Genomic DNA, 25,618 nt, shown 5'->3' with positions numbered 1-25,618 from the left:
ATGTTCTCTCTATTACACCCACCGTCACTCCCCCCACTACAACTACCCTCCCAATGATAAACACCCCCAAACCACAACAACCCTTTCCAGAGCTAACTACCCCGCTTGTACTTTAGTAAAAAGTAGCCATTTCTACTACCTGTTTTAGTGTCACACTAGTAACTGGACATGCATATTAATATTAGGGCTTTCAATCAATTCAAATATTTAATCGCAATTAATCGTACGATTGCCATGAGTTAACTCACGATTAATCGCAACTTAATTGCACAATTTATCTGTTTTAAATGTACCAAAGATTGATGCTTCATGCAAATGTATGTTTATTATTCGTGAAATGAAACTCAACATAAAGCATAAGGACAAAATATTCTTGTAAATGTTTTAAAGTAATTATGGTGTTTTAAATTATGTTAATCATCCAGACACCAAACTGAACTTTGCTCTGCGACACAGGTGGTTAATGAGGTGATACCAGAGAAACTGTACCTCATAACTTCACAATAAATAATAAGAGAATATATGTATTTGATTTAAAAGCAGACTTTCCAAGCTCTCTGTACATATATTTATCATGTCTTTGAGGCAAATATTCAAGTTGTTTTCTTTATGTGTCTGTGAAGAGAGATGGCAGAGAGCAGGGGGTCTTCTTCTTCTATTGGTTTTTCTCATTAGGGTTCGCCACAGCGGCTCATCCGTCTCCATACCCCCTTGTCCTCTACATCTGCCTCTTTCAAACCAAATTTCTGATTCGTGAATTGATTTGGCACATGTTTCACGCTGGATGACCTTCCTAACGCAACCCTCCCCATTCATTCGGGTTGGGACTGGCACTAAGAGATGCACTGGATTGTGCAACCCTAATGGCTGGCTTAGAGCGCCCCCTGTGTGTTTTCTTTATTTTACAAAAGAAAATGATTAAATTGGCGGATGTGTGCATCATGTCCGATTTTGGTGCTGACTTGGCGCATCAGTAAAACAAAGGTTTACTGATTAAAAATGATTTTTCAGTGTTTAAATTTGTATTATTTATATCAGATTAAAGAAAAGACATCGTGAATTAATGTGTGTGTACTTATTTATATTTTTTTATAAAAATGGTCAAACAGAAATGCGTGCTGCATTAAATGCGCCTAAATAAAATTATTGCCGTTCAAATGAATTTGCATTTTGACAGCCTTAATTAATAAATTAATACAAAACGAATTAAAAGTTTTGTTACCTAATGAATGTACCCAGGCTGAGCATCCACCATATTGAACACAAGCAGAGAAAAGTTGATGGTAATAAGGAATGTCTTTGTTCTCAATCCTGTTTATATCGCTGACTCCCTCTGTCTCATCCACGTTAACTCCATACTTCTTGTTGCCTTCTGCCTTGCTCGTTGTTATTTTTATAAAACTAACCTACGTCTGTGCTGTGTAAGAGCCAGGAAATGATAAACCAGTGATAGATTGAAAAAGCTGCTCAATGACAGAAAACAGGTTGATGGGCTGAATGGCAATTGGAAGAAAAATATTGACATTTCACTAAATCGATTTAAACTGAAGTAAGGAGACTGTTTTGAAAATGTAAGAAGTAGAAAGTACAGATATTTGTCTAAGAATTTATCAAATGAAAGTAAAAACTTAAATAGTTAAGTAAAGTACTGATACCAGAGAAATCTACTTAAGTAAGGTTACTTCCCACCTCTGTATACAACCACTTATGACTTCATACCTACCCCTTAAATCTAAACTCCACCCAAAACTAAATACAGAAACAACATAAATACCCAAACATCACCAGCAACTCAAATATCTCTTTAAATGCAGAAAAATACACTTCACAACCATGTCACAGTACGCTGTATAATAAAATCCCCTCAGTCACAAATACCCCATACCTAATTACCGAAACCACAAATATTCCTACAGCTATATATGAGGGACTCCATAGCAAATTACCCCTGTAACTACCACAACTATCCCACAACCTCAAATGATATCATCATATTTAATTATGTATGTGTATGTGTGCGTGATGATTTTAGGATGTTTATGAAAAGTCATAGTTACATAACCGGGGCAAGCGAGGTCTCCCAACCCTGACATGAGGACGAGTTTTCATCACTCATTCCAAGAAAATCCTTTTAATCTTTTTATCCATGACAGATTGAAACACTGTGCGTCTCTGCATAAGCGCGTTCGTCTGTCAGCTTGTTCCAGATTTGTTTATTCCCATCATGCTTCTGATTTTTCTCATCTCTCACGCTTACATTTTTTTCCTTCAAATCCGTATTTATTACGTCCTCTCATTTCAACCCCCTTCTTTTTTTATGAATTTTTTCATTCTATAAAATATCTACAGTTCTGCCTCCAAAGTGTATTCTGATTGGCTGATTATTATATTATATTTATATTAATATCATTATACCGTATATTGTGATGCGAAATTCATTATTTTGTAAACACATCTATTGCCCTTGATGTTGCACCTCGCACTGGAGACTCCTTCTATAGCTGTTCAATTCACAAAAGGTTTTACAGTTTGTATGGATTTGCAGCTGCACTACTGTCTGAGCTGCTGTTTCAAAAAATCCAACACCTTCTGACCAAATTTCTTTTTTGTTTTGTTTTGTTTTTTGCAAAATCTGACAGGGCAGTGGCAAGTGAACACACCTCTAGGATTTAATGTAGATTTGAATTTGGCCATTTTTGCTCTGTAACAACACTGACTAAAGATTTTATTAAAATAAATATTAAAGTGATATTATGAATTATGAATTATTCCCAGTTGGAAATTTCACTTCATGATGTGTAATTCCTCTCAGAGAGAGATTTGCTTTGTGCTGACGGTGCAAAACATCTTCACACATTCTTATTCCCCGTGTGTGTGTGTGTGTGTGTGTGTGTGTGTGTGTGTGTGTGTGTGTGTGTGTGTGGACAGAAGATGAACCCACCTCTTCTTGCAGTTCCAATTCTTATTCTCATGCTTCCACCCTGATGGGCTTACTCAAACCATGACTATCAGACTCCAAACAGTCATTCTGGATTAGTGTGTGTGTGTGTGTGTGTGTGTGTGTGTGTGTGTGTGTGTGTGTGTGTGTGTGTTTTGTCTGTTTCAGTCAAGAAAGCAGACACTGCCCTCTGCTGGTCATTTTCAGAAAATAAACGGTACAAAGTAATTCACATCTAATTCAAATGATTCACCGATTCACCTGATTCACGCGCGCGCGCGTGTGTGTGTGTGTGTGTGTGTGTGTGTGTGTGTGTGTGTGTGTGTGTGTGTGCGTGTGCGTGTGTTTTAATGATGAAGGCGCCCCCTCTTGTCCCAATTCAGATACAGTTCTGATCCAACTTGTATTTAATTACTGTTAAAGCAAATAATTTCTTTCTTTCTTTCTTTCTTTCTTTCTTTCTTTCTTTCTTTCTTTCTTTCTTTCTTTATTCTTTCTATGTGAAACTACATAGAAAGCACACAATATGAAGTATTCCTGATTTCCATGATTTAATATGTTACTAATATTGACGGTATATCTAAACAGGATTTTTGTGTGTGTGTGTGTGTGTGTGTGTGTGTGTGTGTGTGTGTGTGTGTGTGTGTGTGTGTGTGTGTGATCTGTGTGCATGTCTGATTGATTTGTGTGAATCAGACGGCAAGCAGCTGGATTTGTCTCCGAGTCGCTCATTAATCCTGTTCACACTCCGTCACGTCCATATTTATAATCATACAGCAAGCTAACGAGCTAAACACCCTGCCTTCTAATACACTCTGTGTCCCACAACACTTCTCCTTCTTCTCCATACACTTCACCTTCTGCATCCTCAACTTCTGCTCCATATGCTCCCTCTTCTACATTCTTTCCATCTTCTACATTCTACCCTTCACTTATTAGGATCTGTCTTCTTGTTTTTATTCTTTTAATTTTCTACAACTTTCTATTGTTCCTTCATTCCTCAACCTCTAATATGTCTCTTTATTCTCCATCCTCTCTTTTTCCTTTTTCTACATCTCTTCATTTTCATTGCTTTCATCTTTTACATTTACTACTTCTCCTTTTGCTCAACTTCTACATTCTATTGATTCTTCTACATCCTATCTTCTATGTATCCTTCTTCCCATCCTCTTCATCCTCTTTATCCTCTCCATCTTCTCCATCTTCCAATTCTTCTCTATTTGCACCATGTTTTCCATCTTCTTCATCTAATCCTTCTAAAACATCCTGTACTTCTGTCCTGTCAACTCCTTCGTTACCATACAATCAATCTTCTTTATCTTCTTCTTCTTCACCATCCTCTTCATCCACTTCATCTTCTATATTTTCTTTTACATCCTCTCCACCCTCTCCACACTCAACATCATCTTTATTATATTCTACTTATTCATGTTCTCTATTCTCTCCTTCTCTTCCCATGTGTTGTCATATTTTTTCTTCTTTACACCTCATCTCCATCCTTTCATACTTTACATTTTCTATAATTATTTTCTATAATTCCAATTTTACAAAAAAGATGATGGGACGCTGTCAAAAATGCATAGAAAAGCAGAATGCAATGATTTGCAAATGTCAAAAACCCATATCATATTCACAGTAAATCAAATAAAATATATTGTATGTTTGAACTGAGGAAATATACTTCTTTAAGGAAAATATTAGGGAATTTTGAATTTGATGGTCACAACATCTGGGAACTGGGCATCTGGGAACTGATGTGACCAGTTGCTAGAGTTTAGAGAGAAGAAGGTTGTCCCATTTGTGTTTGATACAGGATTCTAACAGCTCAGCAGTCTTTTGTTTCAAGTCAAGCCAATAGTCAGGAAGATTTTATTGTCAGTTCAACCATATAGAGCTGCACTACACGGTGAAATGAGACGTTTCTCCAGAACCCTGGTGCTACATAAAACAACATACAGCTACATCACACAACACAGAGCTACATAGCAGAACACAAAGCTAAGGACTAATGTCAGTTGTCCCAGCCACATAAAGTGCACCGTGTGCATTGTGTCCAGGTTAGTAGCTGCTCAGTAACACACAGTTAAGTGTGTGTGTGTGTGTGTGTGTGTGTGTGTGTGTGTGTGTGTGTGTGTGTGTGTGTGTGTGTATGAGTTCAGTTCTGTATGGGTTGAGGGAAAACACTTTAACACAGTCTGGATGTGAGGCCTGTATGCTTCAGTACCTGTTTCCTGTTGGTACACGTGTGAAGAGTGTGTGTGAGGGGTGTGTGGTCGCCCATTATGCTGTTGGCTTTGCGGATGCAGCGTGTGGTGTAAATTTCCATGATAGAGGGGAGAGAGACTCCATTGATGTTTTTGGCTGTCCTTACTATCCTCTATAGGGTCTTGTGATCTGAAAGAGTGCAGTTCCCAAACCCGGCAGTGATGCAGCTGATTAGGATGCTCTTGATGGTCCCTCTGTAAAACGTGGTCACGATGGGGGAAGGGAGATAGGCTTTCCTCACCCTTTCTCAGGAAGTAGAGACACTGCTGGGCTTTCTTGGTGATGGGGCTGGTGTTGAGTGACCAGGTGAAGTCTTGCCAGATGAACACCAAGGAATTTGATGCTCTTGATAATCTCCACTAGGGATCCATCAATGGTCAGTGAAGAATAGCCACTATGTGCTCTACTAAAGACAACAACCCTTTCTTTAGTTTTGTCAACATTCAAAGACAGGTTGTTGGCACTACACCAGGCTATTAGTTGTTGCCCCTTCTCTCTGTATGCTGACTCATCGTTCTTGCTGATAAGACCTTGTCATGTCATAGGTGAACTTTTCTACATAGTCGTGAGTAAGCAGGGTGAACAGCAATGGGCTGAGCACACCGCCCTGTGGGCCCCGTGTTCAGTGTAGTGGTGATGGAGATGCTGTTCCCAATTTGGACTGACTGCGTTTTTTTAATCAGGTGCTGTGGGATGAGTGTGTTAAATGCTGAACGTAAGTCTATAAACAGCATTTGTACGGTGGTGTCCTTATTGTCCAGGTGGGTGAGGGCCTGGTGGAGGGTCATGGCATTGTCCATGGAAGGGTTTGCACAATACACAAACTGTATGTGGTCCAATGAGGGTGGTAGCTGTGTCTTGATTTGCCTCATGGCCAGCCTCTCAAAGCATTTATAACGATGGGTGTGAGTGCGATGGAATGACAGTCATTGAGGCAGGAGACTGTACACTTCTTCGGCACGGGGACGATGGTCGTTGTCTTGAGGCATGTAGGAACAATGGCACTTCTCAGGGAGATGTTGAACACGTCAGTGAAGACATTGTCTAGCTGTTTTGCACATTCCCTGAGCACACTGCCAGGTATATTGTCTGGTAAAGCAGACTTCCATGGATTAACTCTGCATAGATTTTTCCTCACTTCAGCCATGGTTAAACAGTGCACCAGGTTGTTGGGAGAATGGGTGGTCTTTCTTGCTGTCACGTTGTTCTGAATCTCAAACAGGGCACAGAAGTCTGTTGTAATAGATGCAGCATGCAGTTAACTGTTATCTTGCTGAAAATGACATTGTCTGGATGGAAGCATATGTTGCTCTTAAACCTGAAAATCTCAATTATAAATAAGTTTTGGCCCAGAAAACACAGCCATGCATCTAGATCATGTTCACATTTGGCTTCTTCTTTGCAATAGAACTTTAACCTGCAGTTGTAGATGTCATGGCAAACTGTATTCACAGCGATAATTTCTGGAGGTGTTTCTGAGCCCATACATTGATTTCCATTACATATTCATGTCTGTTTTGAATGCAGTGCTGCCTGAAGGCTCGAAGATCACAGGCATCCAATATTGATTTTCCAATATTGATTGTCTCTTGTGCACAGGGATTTCTCCAGAGTCTTTGAAACTTAGGGTCAGGGTTAGGGTTAGGGTTAGGGTTGGGCTATTATATTATGTACTGCAGATGATAAGATATTCAAAGTTAAATTTTTATTTTTGTTGAGGAACATTCTGAAGTTGGTCCACATTTTATAGACACAGTTTTTTGCAGATTGATGAGGCTCTGACCATTTAAGAAACACTCCCTCTGATACTGTTTTTATGCACAATCATTTTACTGATCTGCTGCCATTTAACCTAATAAGTTGCAAAATGTTCCTCCAGCTGTTCATTTTCTTTACCTTTGACTTTACCTTCTTCATTAATGCACTGAGAGAAAAAATCATTTTTATTTTTTTTTCTTTCTTACAACCCCAATTCCAAAAAAGTTGGGACATGTAAAATGTAAATAAAAACAGAATGCAATAATTTGCCAATTCATAAACCTATATTTTATTCACAGTAGAACAGAAAAAGCGTATCAAATATTTAAAGTGAAGAAATACACCATTGGGGGGGTATGGGGTTAAATTGGATGGCTGCACCACATTTAAAAAAAAATTGGGACAGGGCCATGTTTACCACTGTGCAGCATTTTCTTTTAACAACATTTATTATTTAGTATGAGTGAAAACTGAGGAGGCCAGTTGCTGGATTTTTGGAAAAGAATGTTGTCCTATTTGTGTCTGATACAGGATTCTAGCTTCTCAACGATCCTGGGTTTTCTTTGTCATATTTTTTATTCCATGATGCAACAAAGGTTTTTGAAGATGGTGAAAGGTCTGGACTGCAGGCAGGACAATTTAGAAGCCGGACTTATCTACCAGCAATAATTCTATATTACACCAGCAATAATAGAGTAAAAGAGAATGGAGTTTAGCATTGTCTTGCTAAAATATATATGCGGTTTCCCCAGAAAAATACGTTGTCTGGTGGAAACATATATTGTTTTAAAACCTGTATATTCCTTTCAGCATTGATGAAAGCCTTTCCAGATGTGTAAGCTGCTCATTCTATAGGAACCAATGCACTCATACCATCAGAGATGAAGGGAATTTAACTAAAGACTTGAGTTTTCCCCTTTCTCTCAGTCCATTTTAAATGAGATTTGGCCCAGAAAAGATGGTGGTGTTTCTGGATCATGTTCACATATGGCATGCTAGAGCTTTAACCTACATTTGTGGATGAAACAGTGAACTGTGTTTACAGAAAATAATTTCTGGAGATGATCTGAGCCCATGCAGTGATTTCCTTTACAGAATCATGCCTGCTTTTAACATGGTGCCGCCTGAGGGTCCAAGATCAAAGGCATCTAATATTGATTTTCGCTCTTGTCTCTTGTGCACAGAGATTTTTCCAGAGTTTTGGAATCTTTTGATGATATTGTGTAGTGTAAATGATCATATATTTAAAGTCTTGAAATTCTTCTGTTGAGGAACATTATTTTGAAATTGTTCCACAATTTGTACACAGTGTTTTGCAAATCATTGCATTCTGCTTTTTTAATTAAAATTTTAGGGTTATTAAAAATTGGGTTTGTACACATTTTCCCAATTTTGTTTGATATTTTCTGGCTAATTTCCCATTTTATTTTTACTTTTAAAATTTGTATTTTACTTTCGTAACTTTTTAAAACCAGTTTCAATTGTTTATTTTTTATCACTCTGTAAACGTTGTGTTCTAATATAACCTTTGACCTCTGAGCTGCTGTGGATTACTGCAGGGAAAAGGAGACTGTCTAAAATCTTACATGCACAGACAGGATGTTTTTGACTTTGGTAACATTTTATTAAATTCAAACACACACACCCACCAGTGCCATCCTACAGTGTCCTTTTTTCAGTGCCCTCCCACAATGCCCTCTCTCTAGTGTCCTCCCAGTGGCCTTTATTCAGTGCCCTACCCCAGTGTCCTTCTCCAGTTCCCTTTCTCCTGTGCCCTCCTGCAGTGCTCTTTAGTGCCCTCCACAGTGCTCTTCTTTCAGTGCTCTACCCCAATGCCCTCATCCCATGTCTTCCTCTAGTGCACTTTCATGGTGTCCTCTCTCCATTGTCCTCCAGAGCCCTCTCTTCAGCGTCCTCCCTACAGTTGAACTCCCTCCAGTGCACTCCCTCAGGTGCACTCTCGTAGTGCCCTCTCTCCATTGTCCACCAGTGCCCTTGTCCCAGAGTCCTCCCGCAATTACCTCACTCCAGTGCAATTCTGCAGTGTTTACTTTTCAGTGTCCTGTTTATGTCCTCCTCCAATGTGCTTCAATACCCTACTCCATTGTCCTACTCCCATGTTTACCCCCTATGCCCTGCTCCATTGCCCTCCCTCCAATGCTCCCAGTGTTTTAAAGTGCCCTCTCTCTAGTAATGTGCCCTCATTTCAGTGCCCTGCCTCAGTGCCCCCAATGCCCTTCCTTCAGCGCTCTACCTCTGTGCCCTCCTCCAGTCTTTACTTTCCAGTTTTCTCCTTTTCTCCAGTGCCTTCAGTGCTATCTCTCCACTGCCCCACTCACCACTCTTTTTTAGCCCCAGCCCAAAAAATTGAGGGTCAGTTGAAGGATTTTGGAGAAAATGCAATGTCTGTGACTCGAGTTAGTGACTTTACAACCCTATAAAATGTGGAAGTATTTATATATTTTATATATACTTTTTTGTTTGTTTGTTTGTTTTTACACAGAATCAATGTAAATTTTTGTTTTTAATTGTTCTTTAATATTTCTGAACTCTATAAACCAAAGACACTGGGAATAAAATATTTACTAAAATGTATTTTAAAAATTTATTTAAAATTAGTAAAATTTAAGGAGAAAGATTTGAAAGTGAGAGAGTGATCAGCAGCACAATATGTCCTGCCCGGCCACAATATTAAGAACAGGGACTGATCTGTCTCACCCCTGCACTTTTTATTATTATCATTGTTCACTTATTTACTTCTTTTATTTGTAATTTGCTTTCATTTTCTCTTTTCTTTTTTGTCTAATTTTCGTTCTTCCTTTCTCTTCTTCCTTTTTTTCCTTTGGCAATTCACATGTACACTTATTGTTCCTGCCAATCAAGCACCTGAAAAAAAAAACTGAAAGAGAGAGAGAGAGAGAGAGAGAGAGAGAGAGAGAGAGAGAGAGACTGGAAGTGAGGGAACTACAGAGGACAGCAAAGAAAGTAGAAAAAGATGAATGAAGAAACAAAAGGGGATGAGAAAATATAGGGATAGGAAAAAGCAAGACCTGTTTGCGAGCGAGAGAGAAAGACAGAGAGATAGCTAGAGAGAAAAAGAGAGATAGAGAGAGAGGCAGGTGAAGGTGTGCGCGCGCGCTTCCGTGTAGATCAAACTGCAGGAAGAACAGCGCTGCTAAGGCACACACACACACACACACACACACACACGCACAAACTTATGCACGCACACACGCGCACATCCACGCGCGCGCTCGCGCTCTCACGCGCACGCCGTGCACAAACACACGCGCGCGCGCACACACGCGCTCTCCCTCTCTCTCTCTCTCTCTCTGTCTCTCCCGCGCGCGCGGCTCTTCTTTATTAGCGCTTCATCTGCGCTTCTCCTCCATCATCAGCCTGCAGGAATCAGAGAGAGAGAGAGAGAGAGAGAGAGAGCGGGAGGAAAAAGAAGAAGAGACAAGGAGGACAGGATTCTGTCCTGTTTTTTTTTTTTCGTTTTAAAAGGAAAAAGAGGAAAGGTGAAAACAGCGCGGAATGGAATAAAAACGTGTTCGCGTGCACACCGAACACCCCGGGGGTAAGAGCTGTGCAAAACGGTGCACTCTGTGTGTGCGTGCGTGCGTGTGTGTTTCTCCGTCTTGTAACGTTAGTGCATCGATCTCGTCTCGCGCACCTTTACCGTGTCGATGCTTCATTAAGGATTAATGGCATTGTGTAAAAAAAAACATCCTCTACATCCGGTTTGGTAAAAGACAGAGAAAAAAAAATCCTGCCTTTGCTGTTGCCTTTGAAAGCTCACGCGCCACGTTAATGCATTCGTATTATACGAATTTCGTGTTATCAGGTCGGCTCGCTTCAAAGCGCTGTGACATCACGACCTGAATCATGAGGATGTGATTGATAGGATTTCTGCCTGGCAACGTAACAATGGCTCTTTTTTTCCCCCTTTTCATCTTTTTGCACCTGATGGTGATGGTGATGATGGTGATGATGATGATGATGATGGTGAAGAAGATGCATCCTGCTCACCATGATATGATACCTCTCATTGCACCTAAATGGCATTTGTGTGAAATAGGACAGGAGGAACAGAACCGAATCTGACAGAGAGAGAGAGAAAAAGAGAGGACAGGATAAAGGATGAAGGATGGTGCAGACGTGGTGATGTGGTCCACATTTACATGCCGGTCCGGTCTGGTTATCCAGCGCTCTGTCAAAGGCTGGATTCATGTTGGTGCACAAGGCGAGCTCTGTTTCAGTGCACACTCTAGTGTAGTGCTCCAATTATCACCTCGCTGAAGTGTTCACTACTCCACAACGCTGCGTCCTGTTCACCACGGCCGTCTCGCTCCCTGCACCAACACCAACATTGTTCCACTACGTTCCTAAATTCTTTAGTGCCTCCCTTAAACTCGTACAAGTTCACCAGAAATATCTCCAGCCTGCTGCGTTTATTCTAATTATACTCAATATAAATATGAGATTCTCACTAAACTAATCATATCCTGTATATTCAACCAGGAGGCACAGCGTTGGGTTTTTATTTCCAATGTAACGCCATGTTTCTCTACAGTCTGGCCTAAAGTTCACCAAAAAAAATGATTTTATTTATAGAGCCTCCTCGCAGTATCACCCACGCTCTGAACACACCAGCCTTTCTCTGATTAGGGATTTCCAAAAAAAATAAAAACCCTTGTATTTCATTCATTTTGTTGTTATATAAAACATTTACTACTTTCGCTGTCCATGTTTTTAACGCATTATCTGGTTAATCTTTATATAAAATAATTAACGACAATTAAAGGACCCAAGAAAACACTTTTTCTTCCCGCACAGTTTCGTTACAATTTCTGATCTAACAAGCAAACCTACAAAATTAATCATGAATCTTAGATGGATGCTGTTTTGTCATTGTTGCATATAAAGATTTTTTCTGTTCCTGACGTTTATAAAAGCAGAATAGCAGAATTTATACTGAAATAAGTAATTAAGTATATAAATACATAAATAAATAGGTCTGGCTGTAGGCCTAGTAGAGAATGTGTTTATTTCATTACAATCCTATAACCCGCTGCTCTGCTATCGTTCAAATGTTAACAAAAATCTATCCATCTGTGTCTACAGATGCATTTGATATATATATATATATATATATATATATATATATATATATATATATATATATATATATATATATATATGGCTGCCAGTCGATTAAAATGTTTAATCACGATTAATCACATGATTGAACTTGTGATTATTTGCAACTTAATTGCACAATTTTTACTGTTTTAAATGTAACTTAATTAAATACTTTTCAAGTTTTTAACGCACTAATCAACATTGCCATGGACAAATATTCACGCTTTATGCAATTGTATGTTTATTATTAGTGAAACCAAACTTAACATAGAGCATGAGGACAAACTATTCTTAATGTTTTAAAGTAATTATAGTGTTTTAAATGATGTACAGTAAATCATCAGGACACCAAACAGATCTTTTGCTATGTTTCCGCACGGACGGTTTTGTTTGCCGGATGTGTGCATCATGGCAGATTTTGGTGCCTGATTTGAGACATGGCGCATCAGTAAAACAAATGTTTAGTGTTAAAAAATGTAGTAGTACTGTTTAGTAGTAAAAAATGGACGTTGTGAATAAATGTGTTGCGTTAAAGGTTTTAATTTGGCCTCTTTTATATTTATTTATATTTGTAATAAAAAATAGTCAAACAAAAATGCGGGTTGCATTAATCGTGAGTTAATAAAATTAGTGACTTTAAAGAATTTGCATTAACACGTTAATTTTATATATGTACCATTTCCGCTTATTTAAGTTTTAGTTTGGTTCTGATTTCCGTTCCTTCTTTCTCCATACCGATTTTTTTTTCTCCAAAAGAACACTAAGAGAATGGGAGAATGTGAAAGTAAGCAAATCAGGTTCGTCTCAGCTTCAGTGTGTGTGTGTGTGTGTGTGTGTGTGTGTGTGTGTGTGTGTGTGTGTGAAAGAGATTTAGGGAGTGTGAAAATTGAAGCCACAATTTGGGGCCTCAAATGCAGAAAATGCAAAGGAGATGTGGATTTGTTTGTATTTTTCATTCTCACATTTGGTTCACATCAAATTTTAGCAAGTAAGGTAGGCTAGTTGATTCCTGTTGTAAGCCAGAAAAACTTCCCTCTACACCTTCACTTCTTTCATTTAGATCAAATTACCCTGCTGCCTAGCTAAGTTTTGCTAGCTGAGTAGAGTTCTAGTTGATTAGCAAGCGTGCAAATATTTCAAAATAGACATTTAAAAAAATCCTGCTAGCTAGTCAGTGAGCTAGTTACTTTTCTACACTAGGTAGTTAGCAAGCCCACAAAACTTTTTTTTTTCATTGGACATATCATGAGTTCTTTTATGTGCTGGTCAAGTGTTAATTTCTCTCTCTCTCTCTCTCTCTCTCTCTCTCTCTCTCTCTCTCGCTCTCTCTCTCTCACACACACACACACACACACACACACACACACACACACACACACACACTCTTTTCTCTCTTCACTTCGAAGGTGCGCTACTCTGCTAGTCAGCTCGCTGATTAGCATGCTAGGTTTTTAGCAAGTCAGAACACTACTATGGCTGAATAAAATCACAGTATTGTGTTGAAGGTGGCCAGGGCATGTAGAATACTAGTGAAGTGTACAATCTATATAAATAATTAGCTTAGAGGCTAGTTAGCAGGCCAAGAAAGGTTTGTATATGGGGTAAGAAAGCAATTCCTGCTGTTTGCTTCTCTCCTTGTGTTGCAAGTGGACATTTTGTGCGAAGTAAAGGGAAATAAAGGGCAAGCTGCTTACCTAATTAGCATAATAGCTACTTAGCATCTCTCTCCTGTTCCCTGTGTGCTGGAGTGATACGCTCTACATCACATTCCTTGTAGGTGACTTCCTCGCCACACAGGTGTCGATTTAAAACACTGCAGTTAGGCTATGATATTGGTTTATTAGTCTTTTGTTTTTAATGCATCTCAGGGCATGGGCCAGGAATGGTTTTGTGACTTGAGGAGTTTCAGATGCAGATTGATGTAAGATGGAGCAACACGGAAGAGTGAGAATAAGCTTGGCTCCTCCGGAGATAAATAATGCAGAGGGATGCAGCATTAGCTTTGTGCAGAAGTGCTATATGCATTCCTTCTAAGCTGGGTTACAAGGATGTGTGTGTGTGTGTGTGTGTGTGTGTGTGTGTGTGTGTGTGTGTGTGTTGTCTTGGGAAACACTTGCATGGACTGCAGGCTGATTAAAGTTTAACGTGTTGCGAGGGAGCAACGCAGTGGGATGAGCTTTTTGCTCATTTTTTTAAACGTAGTGCTTTTACCAGAACGGCAGCCATTTTAAGAAAAGTTTCAGAACCAAGAAAACAAGGTTCAGACAGTTTAACAATCAGTCTTTAATTCTCAAAACTCATCAATAATATCGCTGTAACTAATTAGATTGTAGTTTTTTCAGATTGTAGAGCTCGCATTAGGTTGTCACTGTTACCAATCAGATTGCAGTTCTGTCTTGGAATTTCATTTTAAACAATCAAATTTTAGTTCTATCTTGGGAATACCACTAAACCAAATCAAATTTCTGCTCCGTCTGTTCCCTCCACTTTATGTGGCTAGGACAACCTACTTTGGTCCTTAGCTCTGTGTTCTGTATGTAGCTCTATTTTGTGTGATGTAGCTCTATGTTGTTTTTATGTAGCACAATGGTTCTGAAGAAACGTCTTGTTTTACTGTGTACTGCGTCAGCTATATATGGTTAAAATGACAATAAAAGCTTCTTGACTCTTGACTTGAATGCATCTGTAACCAATTAGATTGCAGTTCCATTTAGAATGCCATTGTAACCATTGAGATTGCTGTTCCGTCTCAGATGGTCTTTGCAACCAATCAGATTGCAGTTCTGTCACTGTAAGCAATTAGATTGCATTTCCATCTTGGAATGTCGATTTAACCAATCAGATTGCAGTTCCATCTCAGAATATTATTATAACTAATCAGATTGCAGTTCCATTACTTTAACCAATCAGATTGCACTTCTGTCTCTTAAAGTCACTGTAACCATGAGATTGCAGTTCCATCTCAAAATGTTCCCTAATGGAAATGGTACTGTAACTAATAAAATTGCAGATCTCATATTGTGTTGTCACTGAAACCAATCTAATGCATTTCCATCTAGGAATGTCACTCTAACCAATCAGATTGCAGTTCTGTCTCAGATTATCATTGTAACCAATAAGATTGCATTTCTGTCTGATATAAGTGTATGACTTTAACCAGAAAAATTTAAGTTCTTGGGAATGCCACTGCAACCAATCAGATTTTAGATCCCACCGTAGGTTTACACTGTAACAAATCAGATTGTAGTTCCCTCTTGGGAATGCTACTGTAATCAATCACAATGCTGTTCCATCTTGGAATGTCATTGTAACCAAGCAGATTTTAGTTCCCCACTGAAATGTTCATGTAACCAGTCAAGCAGATTTTGGTGTTCCCTGAAACATTATGAACTCTAGCAGACCCCATTTCCTTCTGAAATGGCAAAATAACCATTTGGACTGCATTTTTTATCTGAAATGCCACCATAACCAATCAGATTTCAGTTTTCTCCCAAAATGTTTCAGTAGCCAATCAGTTCATAGTTCTGTCTCAAAATACTCCTGTAACCAATCGGGTTGTTGTTTCCATTGGAAATGTCAGTGCAGTTTTTTTTTTTTCTTTTCTAAAATGCCACAGTTCCATACATCGACTTTCCAAAATGCCACTGTAACCAACTGGATTGTTGCTCATTCCCGAAATGCTATCCGAACTCAGTACCTCAGTGTCCCTGATGTTGTTTTTGTTACTCTTTTAGAACAATGAGAACAATTAGAGCTATGTAAAATATAAATGCTCAAATCATCGCTTACTGAATTTGTTATTAATTTTACACAAATGTTATTTTTCTGCACCTTTGCATGAAAGGTGGCAAAAATTCTGGAGTAGAATGTTGTGCTTTTAAAAAAGTATTATTTCTCTCGCTTAACAAGTTGAACACCCATTATATGATTTTAAATGGTTTAAACTCATATCGACTATGTGGAGTAATTCCATCCGATGCGTACATGATGTGATTTAATCATATAAAGCTTTAATCGTTCCGGGTAAAGTGCTGGTGTAGTGCTGGAGCTTGGATTCAATTGTATTCCGAATAATACATTATATATATTATATAAAATGTATATATTATAAAGGATGTATAAAGACACTGAGCTCTATGGTTATATGTAACTGCATAAATCTTAAGCATAAAAAAAGCTTACAAAACTTTTTTTGGGCACACACATGTATACTCACACATTACCTTCAGCTAACACTATAACATAATTTCCGTGCTGTTATCCTAAACCTTTATCCTGACCGCCACTCCGTTTTCTTCTTCTCCACTGCATTAGGTGATGAGATCAAAAGGATATTATATTATTTATACGAGTGCATTAGCAGCGCTTAATGCCAGGCGCCTGCTTTATGACAAAGCCCAAGTCTGCTGGTTCTTCCGATACCATTTCCTGCCAATAAGGGTTTGGCCATTTAATGCTAATTGAGTCTAAATGTCACATGTGGATGATAGAAAGTCTGAATGAGTACACTGCCAAGTTCTCAAAAGAAGAAATCCCTACAATAAGTTTGAATAACGATAATCATATAACAATGGCGGTCCGTCCTTCAGGATTCATGCTGCCTTCAAGTCCGGTAATAAAAAGTTGTAATTACTAAGAGCACAATTGTGGTGGTACTTCAACACCACTGCAATGTCGCAAATGGAGTTCAGAAATTTTAGAAGTCAGCAGTCATTGGCAGAGGGTAATAGACATAACAAAACTCTGTAAAATGATGCTTCATAAAGTAAATAAATAAAGGAAGGAGGCACCATCAGAAGTGATCAGTTTCTATAGATGTAATATAGATGTAATATAATTATATATAGATTCATATATATAATGTTATATTATGGATGTATAGTATAGATGTAATATCATTATTACTATATGGATACATTTTATGTACACCTGACTAGTTATTCTGCATGTGCTCTTCTAATAACCTCCATTCTTCTGGGAAGATGTTTCACTAGATTTTGGAGTGTGGCTGTAGAGATTTGTGCTCATTCAGCCTTTTGTTTGTGAGGCGTGGAGGTCTGGGGTGCATTCAGAGTTCCAACTCATCAAAAGGTGTTCGGTGGTCAGAGGTCACAGAGCTTCTATAAAAGGCCATCTTCAATTCCAACCCATGTAAACCATATCTTCATGGAACTGGCTACTGGCTTTGTGCAGTCCATGCTGAAACAGGTTTAGTTCTTCTGGTGAAGGGAAAATGTATTGATATATATATATATATATATATATATATATATATATATATATATATATATATATATATATATATATATATATATATGCATGATATGAGAGTCCGCTACATATAAAACTATTTGTTGTTATTACAGTTAACTATTCTATACTAAGTTCAGCAGTTTATACTAGCTAAAACTATTGATCATTATAGGTGAGATGTAACACAGCACATGAAGGAGTGTACTAACTCATGAGCATACTTACTCGGTTAGCTGTCCATGCTAAAACTAAAAACAGTGCCATTTTGCAGAAGCAAATAAATTTTTTTTCATAATTTAAAACACATCTGAGGTAAATGTGGAGGTTCTACACACATCTGCCTTATTTACAGGGCCACTACATGCTAGCTAAGTTGCTAAATCACTGTCTAGCCACGTCTCAGCTGCGTATCTAGCCTTTACTTGGAGTCTTGGTGTGTTTCCCAGTTGCCTAGTAACAGTGCCCTGACCATTTGGAAGTATTTATTGAATAATAACAATAATAATAATAATAATAAAAATAATTAAATAAGGACAGGTAAATGAAAAGGTTTTTTGAGACTCTGGTTCGACTTTCTTGCCACGTATTAAACAGAAACGTGTGGCTTGTGCACTTCATGAGGCTGCATGTGTGAAAGATGGTCTGTGTGTCTAGATACGTACACACACATATACACACACACACACACACACACACACACACACAGAACACAAGCACTGCAGGTAATGAATCACCTGCTTGAACCTAACAGCTTTCTCACATCAAAAGCTGTTCGTCAGCAGCGGCGCAGAAACACTCCGGCCCCGAACGCACCGCTTTTCCATCTGCTAATGAGCTCCCTCAAGTCCTGGGGAACTCCTTTACACCTTTACCTGTCTCACAGTGGCATGTGTGTGTGTGTGTGTGTGTGTGTGTGTGTGTGTGTGTGTGTGCATAAAGACACTAAGTATACACCATTCTGTCCACACAAGCTACAAGGCATCTTTTCACACTGTGTTTAAGTTTGCAAATTAGTTTAATACTCTTTACCCAACATGACTTCAGACTGAAAAGCATACAATTTCAGCCTTGTTTTAAACCCTTTTGAGACAAAATGTAAATTCCTGGATGAAAATTTCTTTTTTTTGTTTAGTTTTTTAACAATGTCAAGTTATTGTTAGAAAATAAAAAAATACCTGCAAATTAGCTAGCATGGATTAGCTCCTAGTGGTGTAAACCATTCTTGGTGTGTTAATAAGAATATGAGATCGTGGACTTTGCAACCAGGAGGGAAAGCACACTGGGTGTTGTTTACACAAGCATCCGGGGCACATACCTACTGCTTTGAATTCACTGACTGGGACATATTTAGGGATTCTGTAACCAGACCATGTGGATGATTGCAAAAGTGCGTGCGCTATTGAAGTCTCCAGGTTCAGAGCAGGGACAACATCTCTTAAGAACAGCAAGGACCAAAAATGTCCCAAGCCATCAGAAAGGCAAAGCGTGCACTTGCCAAGAGAATCCACGGAGACACCCACCGCAAGTGGCAGGGCATCTAGGCGATTACCAACTACAAGGCAACTTCACCTGCCTGTGACCATAATGCCCAGATGCACTGAAATACTTCTATGCCCAGTTTGAGGTTCAGAATGATTTGAAGGAAGGAAGAACACCCATCCTCCCAACAACCAGGTGCTCTGTCTAACCACAGCTAAAGTGAGGAAAACTGTATTTAGAGTTAACCCATGGAAGTCTGCTGGACCTGACAGCAGTGCTGCTGTTCCTACATGCATCAAGACAATCACCATCGTCCCACCGTGCCAAAGAGGTCTACAGTCTCCTGCCTTAATGACTTTCGTCCTGTTGCACTTCATAAAAAATTGCTTCAAGAGTCCCCCATGCAGTTTGTATATCGTCCAAACTGTTCTATGGACAATGCCACGGCCATCCATCAGGCCCTCACCCACCTGGACAATAAAGACATATATGTATGAATGTTGTTCATAGACTTAAGTTCGGCATTCAACACAATCATGCCTTAGCACCTAATTGAGAAGCTGAGCCTACTCAGCATTCGGGCCCTCACATCCAGGCTGTTCAAAAGTTCTCTTTTCAAGCCATAAGGCTCCTCAACACACAGAAATGAACTGAACTCACACACACACACACTGACTCACACACTTAACGTTGTTACTGAGCTGCTACAAACCTAAACTCAAACACACACCCAATACCATTTCAATTCATACACATCCATGTCTTCAGCACCAACCATATTATTATAACTATATTATAACTGTTTACGTGCTGTTTTTGCACACCTCCTCTATTGCCGCTGTTGCTGTTTTGCACAACATTGTGTTTATGTTCACAAGTACACTCTTGTTTATAGTTCTGTTTTTGCACATATTACTGTATAACATATAATTTGTGACATTTAAAACTTTTTCAAATCAAGGGCTGACCAGTGATAATGCTATATTGATTTTGATCTAGCTTTGGCAAACTAGCTAGCATTTAGCATAGTTAGAAGTTCTGTATATCCGCTCCGTGTCATGCCTCATCTCAGGTTTCACTCAAGACTTAAAGAGACACTGAGCTTCGATTCAGATGCCTCTTTTTAGGACACAGCTGAGTTTAGTGGAATGGAAACAACCAGCCCTGAGGAAAACTAGTGTGTTGTGTGTGTGTGTGTGTGTGTGTGTGTGTGTGTGTGTGTGTGTGTGTGTGTGCATGTGAGAGTGTGAGAGTGTGTTGCGGTTTTCTTCTTCTTGCTGTGCACAACACTGTTTTTAATTATGTATACGTTTAGTACATAGATCACAGCTGGACAACATCACAGTTTCAGTCCAGAGACGAGGATCTGTCTGACCCATAGATAGAGAGAAAGACAGATGATAAGATAGCTAGCTACCTAAATAGATAGATAGATAGATAGATAGATAGATAGATAGATAGATAGATAGATAGATAGATAGATAGATAGATAGATAGATAGATAGATAGATAGATAGATTAAACAAGACAAACAGATAAAGAGACAGATAGAGAAAGTTTGACAGAGAAAGACAGTGAAAGAGACATTCAAGGACACAGACAGACAGTCACAGAGAAAGAGAGAAAAAGAGAGAGACAGGCAGACAGAAAAAGATATAGAGAGATAAACAGGCAGACTTAGAGAAACAGAAAATTTACATCGTGTGGTTTGGATAAAGGTGTTGAATAGATGTTGGATGAATCTAACAACTTCATGATCCACTGCATCACACAGATAAGGTGCCATTATTTATTTTTATTCTTATTATTTCACCCTAAAATTCAGCGTTATGAATTAATTACCGATTATTTAAAGTGTCCTCATTCGAGACGCCTGAAGGTGAGCAGCATCAAAGAGGAAGACACCGCAGTATTTCCTCCTGTTTGCACCAGTTCTGAGTTCTGAATTGTGATTGGTTGTCAAGTGTTTGTTAGTTTCCTGGTATTGCTGCAGCGTGATATCGCGATGATATCGTCAGGCCGTCATTGGAGACATGAGATGCGGAATATCGATTCGTACTTCAGCTTCATTTGGAGCTGATGATTTCGAGATTGTGTATCGACCTGTTTCTTCGGCTTCCTCGCTTTTCTCTCTCGCTTTTTCACACACGTGTTTATTCTCGGCAGTCGTCTGACGTTAATCACGTCAATGAGTCCATGGCTAATAAACACACACTGCCTTTCATTACTTCCACGGTTTACTATCTCTCTCACTCTCTCAGTAAAAGGAGGAGGAGGTTAAGGATAGGGACGCATCCCCAAGCATCTTCATTATGTCCCAGTTGTCCCTTAGTGTTCTCATCAGAGCACGAAGTTTTAGTAAGCATCTCAGAAGCATCTCTTTAGCTGTCAATCACCATCGAGATGTTGATCATTCCCATCATCATCGTTCTTCTTCGCTGACTTCATCAGCACCTTCACTATCATCTTCATCATCATGTTTATCTATCCCAGTCGTCTCCATTACATCATCATCCTCTTCATAACTTTTTTCATCATTGTCTATCTTCTTCACGGTCTCTACCTTTGTCTTCATTAATGCCATCGTTTGTCTTCATCAGAATTTGTATCTTTCTTCATCACCATCTACATCACCATTTTCATAATTTGTCCATCATTATCTCCATCACAATTTGCATCATTGTCTTTATTAACTTTGTCTTCATTACTGTCCTCATTATCCTGTTCATCATCTCGTCATCGTCAACCTCCTTAGCATCATCATCATCATTGTTTTCATTGTTGTTACATTTTCATTTACAGCATTTGGCAGACGCACATATTCAGAGCGACTTTATCTTATTCATACAGCTGAGCAGAGATGGGGTTAGGGCCTTGCTCAGGGGCCCAGGGGTGGCACGTTGGTGTGGCTGGAATCTGAACTCATGACCTTCAGATCCAAAGTCCTTAAGCAGCAAGCTCAATTGCTATCTTCACCATCATGTCTTCACCACCGTCTTCTATCTTTGTCATCATCTTTCTTCACCATCATTTCCGATGGACTTTTGTGGGCGTGTTGTGGTTTTGACATCGGATTGTTTATTAACAAAGACATTTATGTTTTTTTTTTTTTGTGAAAACTCAAACACACACTCTTACACAGAGACATGATAAAAGAATAAAGATAAAACCTGAGGCTTGTCGAGCTGCACGGAACACGGGGTCTTGTCTTCATAACCGGCCCTATCGATCAGAAGACTGTTAAGAAGCTGATGGATGGCTAAAGCAGCCCAGACCTTCACATGTCTGAGCCTCGTCACGGCGAAGCGAGCATAGATTATTCTGTTACAGTCTCACATGTAATTTTTTCAACAAAAAAACAAATAAATTAACGGTTCAGACAGAGAAGAACAGCAGTGAGGAAGTGTGTTTATTGGATCTGTCAGTCATCAGTTCTTCTGCTTTCTCCCAAAACCTTCAGAGGCATGCTTCTGGCCTCAGAGCATGACCTGCTTACTTCTGCTCTTCTTATTCAGTGCTGCAGTGGAGTCGGAGGTTCTACACTCACTGCTGAAGAATTACCCATCATGGAAAAAAGCAAAGATTTGATTTATTGTTAAAAAAATAATAATAATATTTTTAAGCACATCATCAGTTTATTATGTCAGAAATGGACTTCCCAAACGTTATTGCCCGTTCTGCATTAGGTAGGTAACTTTGACGGAAACATAGCTACCGAGACACAAAGACAAAAGCTAATGAAAAATGCTAACTGGTTATCTAAATTAGCTGTTTACAATTTTTTTTTACAGTTTTATCATTTTATACATTTTAAGTTTGTTTGCGTTTTCATGTTTTTCTCTAATTATTATTGATGACTTACTTGTTCCTGCTTGTTCCTGTATGTTGTTTTTGAGGAACAGTCTGCTTTTTTTTTTTACTGCTGAACTTTTGCACTAGCAAAACATTGCTTAATTCGCACATAAACTATCTGAATAATATACAAATGTTCGTGGTCTCCGTAGCTAAAGAGATAGCTGTAATGTTAATCTGTAAAATACCTGAATAAACATGAAGAGGAGATTTCTCTCAATAGTTTGAGCTTCCTGAGCCACTTAGCTAGCTACATAGCCTTAACTCAGGCAGGCGATTCCAAAATGTGGTTTGATTTGGAGTTAAATTTGTTAAAGGGAAATTCAAGGTTTAAGCATGTTTTAAATCTTTGATTAAAAAAAAAACCTTCAACTAGAGAATATTAAGCTCAGACACATCACAGTGCCTAGACTGATACTAGATAACCTGGTCATCATTTTGCTAGCATTTGGTATTTAATTCTATATTGGTGGTGCATCACTAACAAAGATAATGAATCTGAATTGTGATGTTATTTATAGGATTTGGTGTTGTATAGATGGTGTAGCTCATCCAAGGTGTTAGCTAACTGTTACATCTCTCACATTGAAAATCTCTCAACTTCCATGTTTTCCCCTTGACCTTTACCTAAAATAACTTTTTTAAATGACTAATCCCCATTCACCGAACCCCCCCAACCCTCACCTACCCCCCCCTAACTCCCCTCAAATGTTAATGCGGCGCGACTTGGCCATGCGGTAGGGATGACCGGTCCGCTGTAATTATAACAAAATGAAGAAGGAACGACGTTTTAAAAGGCCGAGGGTGTCACACTGTTCAGCTGCAATCCCATTAAACTCTCGCCTGTTAAATATTACATGGACGTTGAAGAGGAAATAAAATGAGGGTTTGAGTCGAAGCAGGGGTTTTGATATGCTTGTTCGAGTTTTGCGCTTTTTCCTCCAATGCCGCAGACATCAGCCGAGACATCAGAGCCGCCATTTAATGAGTCGATCAAAACAGAATGAAGGCATAACACAACTATTAATTACAAAATTACATGATGCACATGGGTGCCATTATTTAGGATCTCTGGTCTGACTGCATGCATATTCTATTATTATTACTCCATTAATTAACTAAATTTGCAATTTTGTCATATTTTATTTTTTTAAATTAATAACAGCATTGTGTTATTCATTGGTTTAATTTAATCATTCTTTTTTTCACATTTATTTTATTTACAATAATTTTTTTCATTTAAATATTTAAAATCCATATATTTTTTACTATTCATTTTATTAGATTTTATTATAAATTGTATTGTTTGCTTTAGAATCTAAATAATGGTGATTATTCTGATTATGTTAGCATTGTTGTTGTTACTGTTTTTCACTTTTTCACTCTTTTAGGATAATTGCATATACTAAACTAAAACAGTTAGCCCAGAGCTTGCTAGCTTGCTAGTAATCCTGACTGCTGGTTTAACTGCAGTAGCTATCGAACTAGCTAGAGTTGCTAGCTCTCAATAATTCAAGGGAACATTGCTAGGGAACGTTGTTCAGATTACATTATCGTTGCTAGCAATGCAATGTCAAATAACTTAGCGAATAATGCAAAGTGAATATGTTTTGTCAGAAATATCAGTACTTTAAGCTTCGAGAAATGTTAGTCGCTGATGTCATGTGTAACATTTGATTTTTTTGTGCAAATTCTTACATTTCATTGTAAAGGAACTCAGAACTCTACAGTTACAAGGCTAATGTTGCTAATAATTGATAGAAATGAAAAATCTCCAGTTTAGCAAAATGTGCTAGTTTAAAAAACTGAGGAATAAAACAGTATGAGAGAAAGAGAGAATTTTTCACACTGATGCTTTAGTAATATTTTATGTAAGCAATCATGCCAATGAAATACTTTCAAATTGAAATTGAGAAAGGAAAGGTGATAAAGTAGCATGCACAATTTAGAAATAGTTTTTAACAAATTTCTTATTGAAATATAAGGCTTAATATTAAAAGCAATATACAGATAGATAGACTATATGTGTTTGTTGATTATCACTGAAAAGTCATGTTAAGTCACTTTAAGCTCTGATTTTCTCTCTCTCTCACGCTCTCTCTCTCACGCTCTCTCTCTCTCTCTCTCTCTCTCTCTCTCTCTCTCTCTCTCTCTCTCTCGTATGCCATGTATTGTGATAAAGCGAGTGATTTTTTCTGGCACTGTAGGTCATCGGCTCCACTCACTTCCTCCTCCGATGGACAGTATTGATGTGTAATTACTTTAGAAGATGAATGTGTTCTCCCACGTCAGCTTGAACCATACAGCTTCATTGCTGTCCTGGTTGCACCCTTTGACCACACCCTTAGATCACACTCTTTGACAACACCACCTGACTATAGCTGTGTAGTCATACGCTTTTACAATCCAAAGTGCATTTGTTTCTTTTACCCACCATACACCATTCACTTTTCTAATACTTATATATTTAACCCTTACTAATATATATAGGTTTAACAATAGTCATATATGATGCACAACAGCAGAGGAACATTTCATAACTTTAATTTGGACCATTTCATTACCCAGAATCTGTAAGCGAAAGTTTCAGCATTAATAAATAAAAATAATCTGTGTATTTCAGTGTGTGTGTGTGTGTGTGTGTGTGTGTGTGTGTGAGAGAGAGAGAGAGAGAGAGAAAGCGAGGAGAGCTTGAAGTGTGTTTAATGGTAGAAGAGTTGGAGAGTTTACACTTGCTTTCATCTGTCAGCCCACACACACATGCGTGCACACACACACACACACACACACACACACACACACACACACACACACACACACACTGACCTGAGACATTTAAGAAGCGGCATATATACTGTGTGGATTAAAAAGTATTACAGAACAATAAATCACCTGGAGTAATAAAGATGACCCTAATAGCAACAATTT

General features: G+C 38.5%; 1 protein-coding gene across 1 annotated transcript in view; it reads left to right on the top strand.

The window, feature by feature from the left end:
- Nucleotides 1-10,259: 10,259 nt before the first annotated feature.
- nlgn2b (neuroligin 2b) overlaps nucleotides 10,260-25,618 on the top strand; it is a 59,267-nt gene continuing 43,908 nt past the window's right edge. The window contains exon 1 of the mRNA XM_046861854.1: nucleotides 10,260-10,541. The gene's annotated coding sequence lies outside the window, so the exon portion shown is untranslated. The remainder of the gene's footprint in view (nucleotides 10,542-25,618) is intronic.

The sequence above is a fragment of the Silurus meridionalis genome, chromosome 11, assembly GCF_014805685.1.
Source record: "Silurus meridionalis isolate SWU-2019-XX chromosome 11, ASM1480568v1, whole genome shotgun sequence".
NCBI classification, from domain to species: domain Eukaryota; kingdom Metazoa; phylum Chordata; class Actinopteri; order Siluriformes; family Siluridae; genus Silurus; species Silurus meridionalis.
The sequence above is the reverse complement of the archived record's forward strand: the minus strand, read 5'-3'. Positions and strand labels throughout refer to the sequence as shown.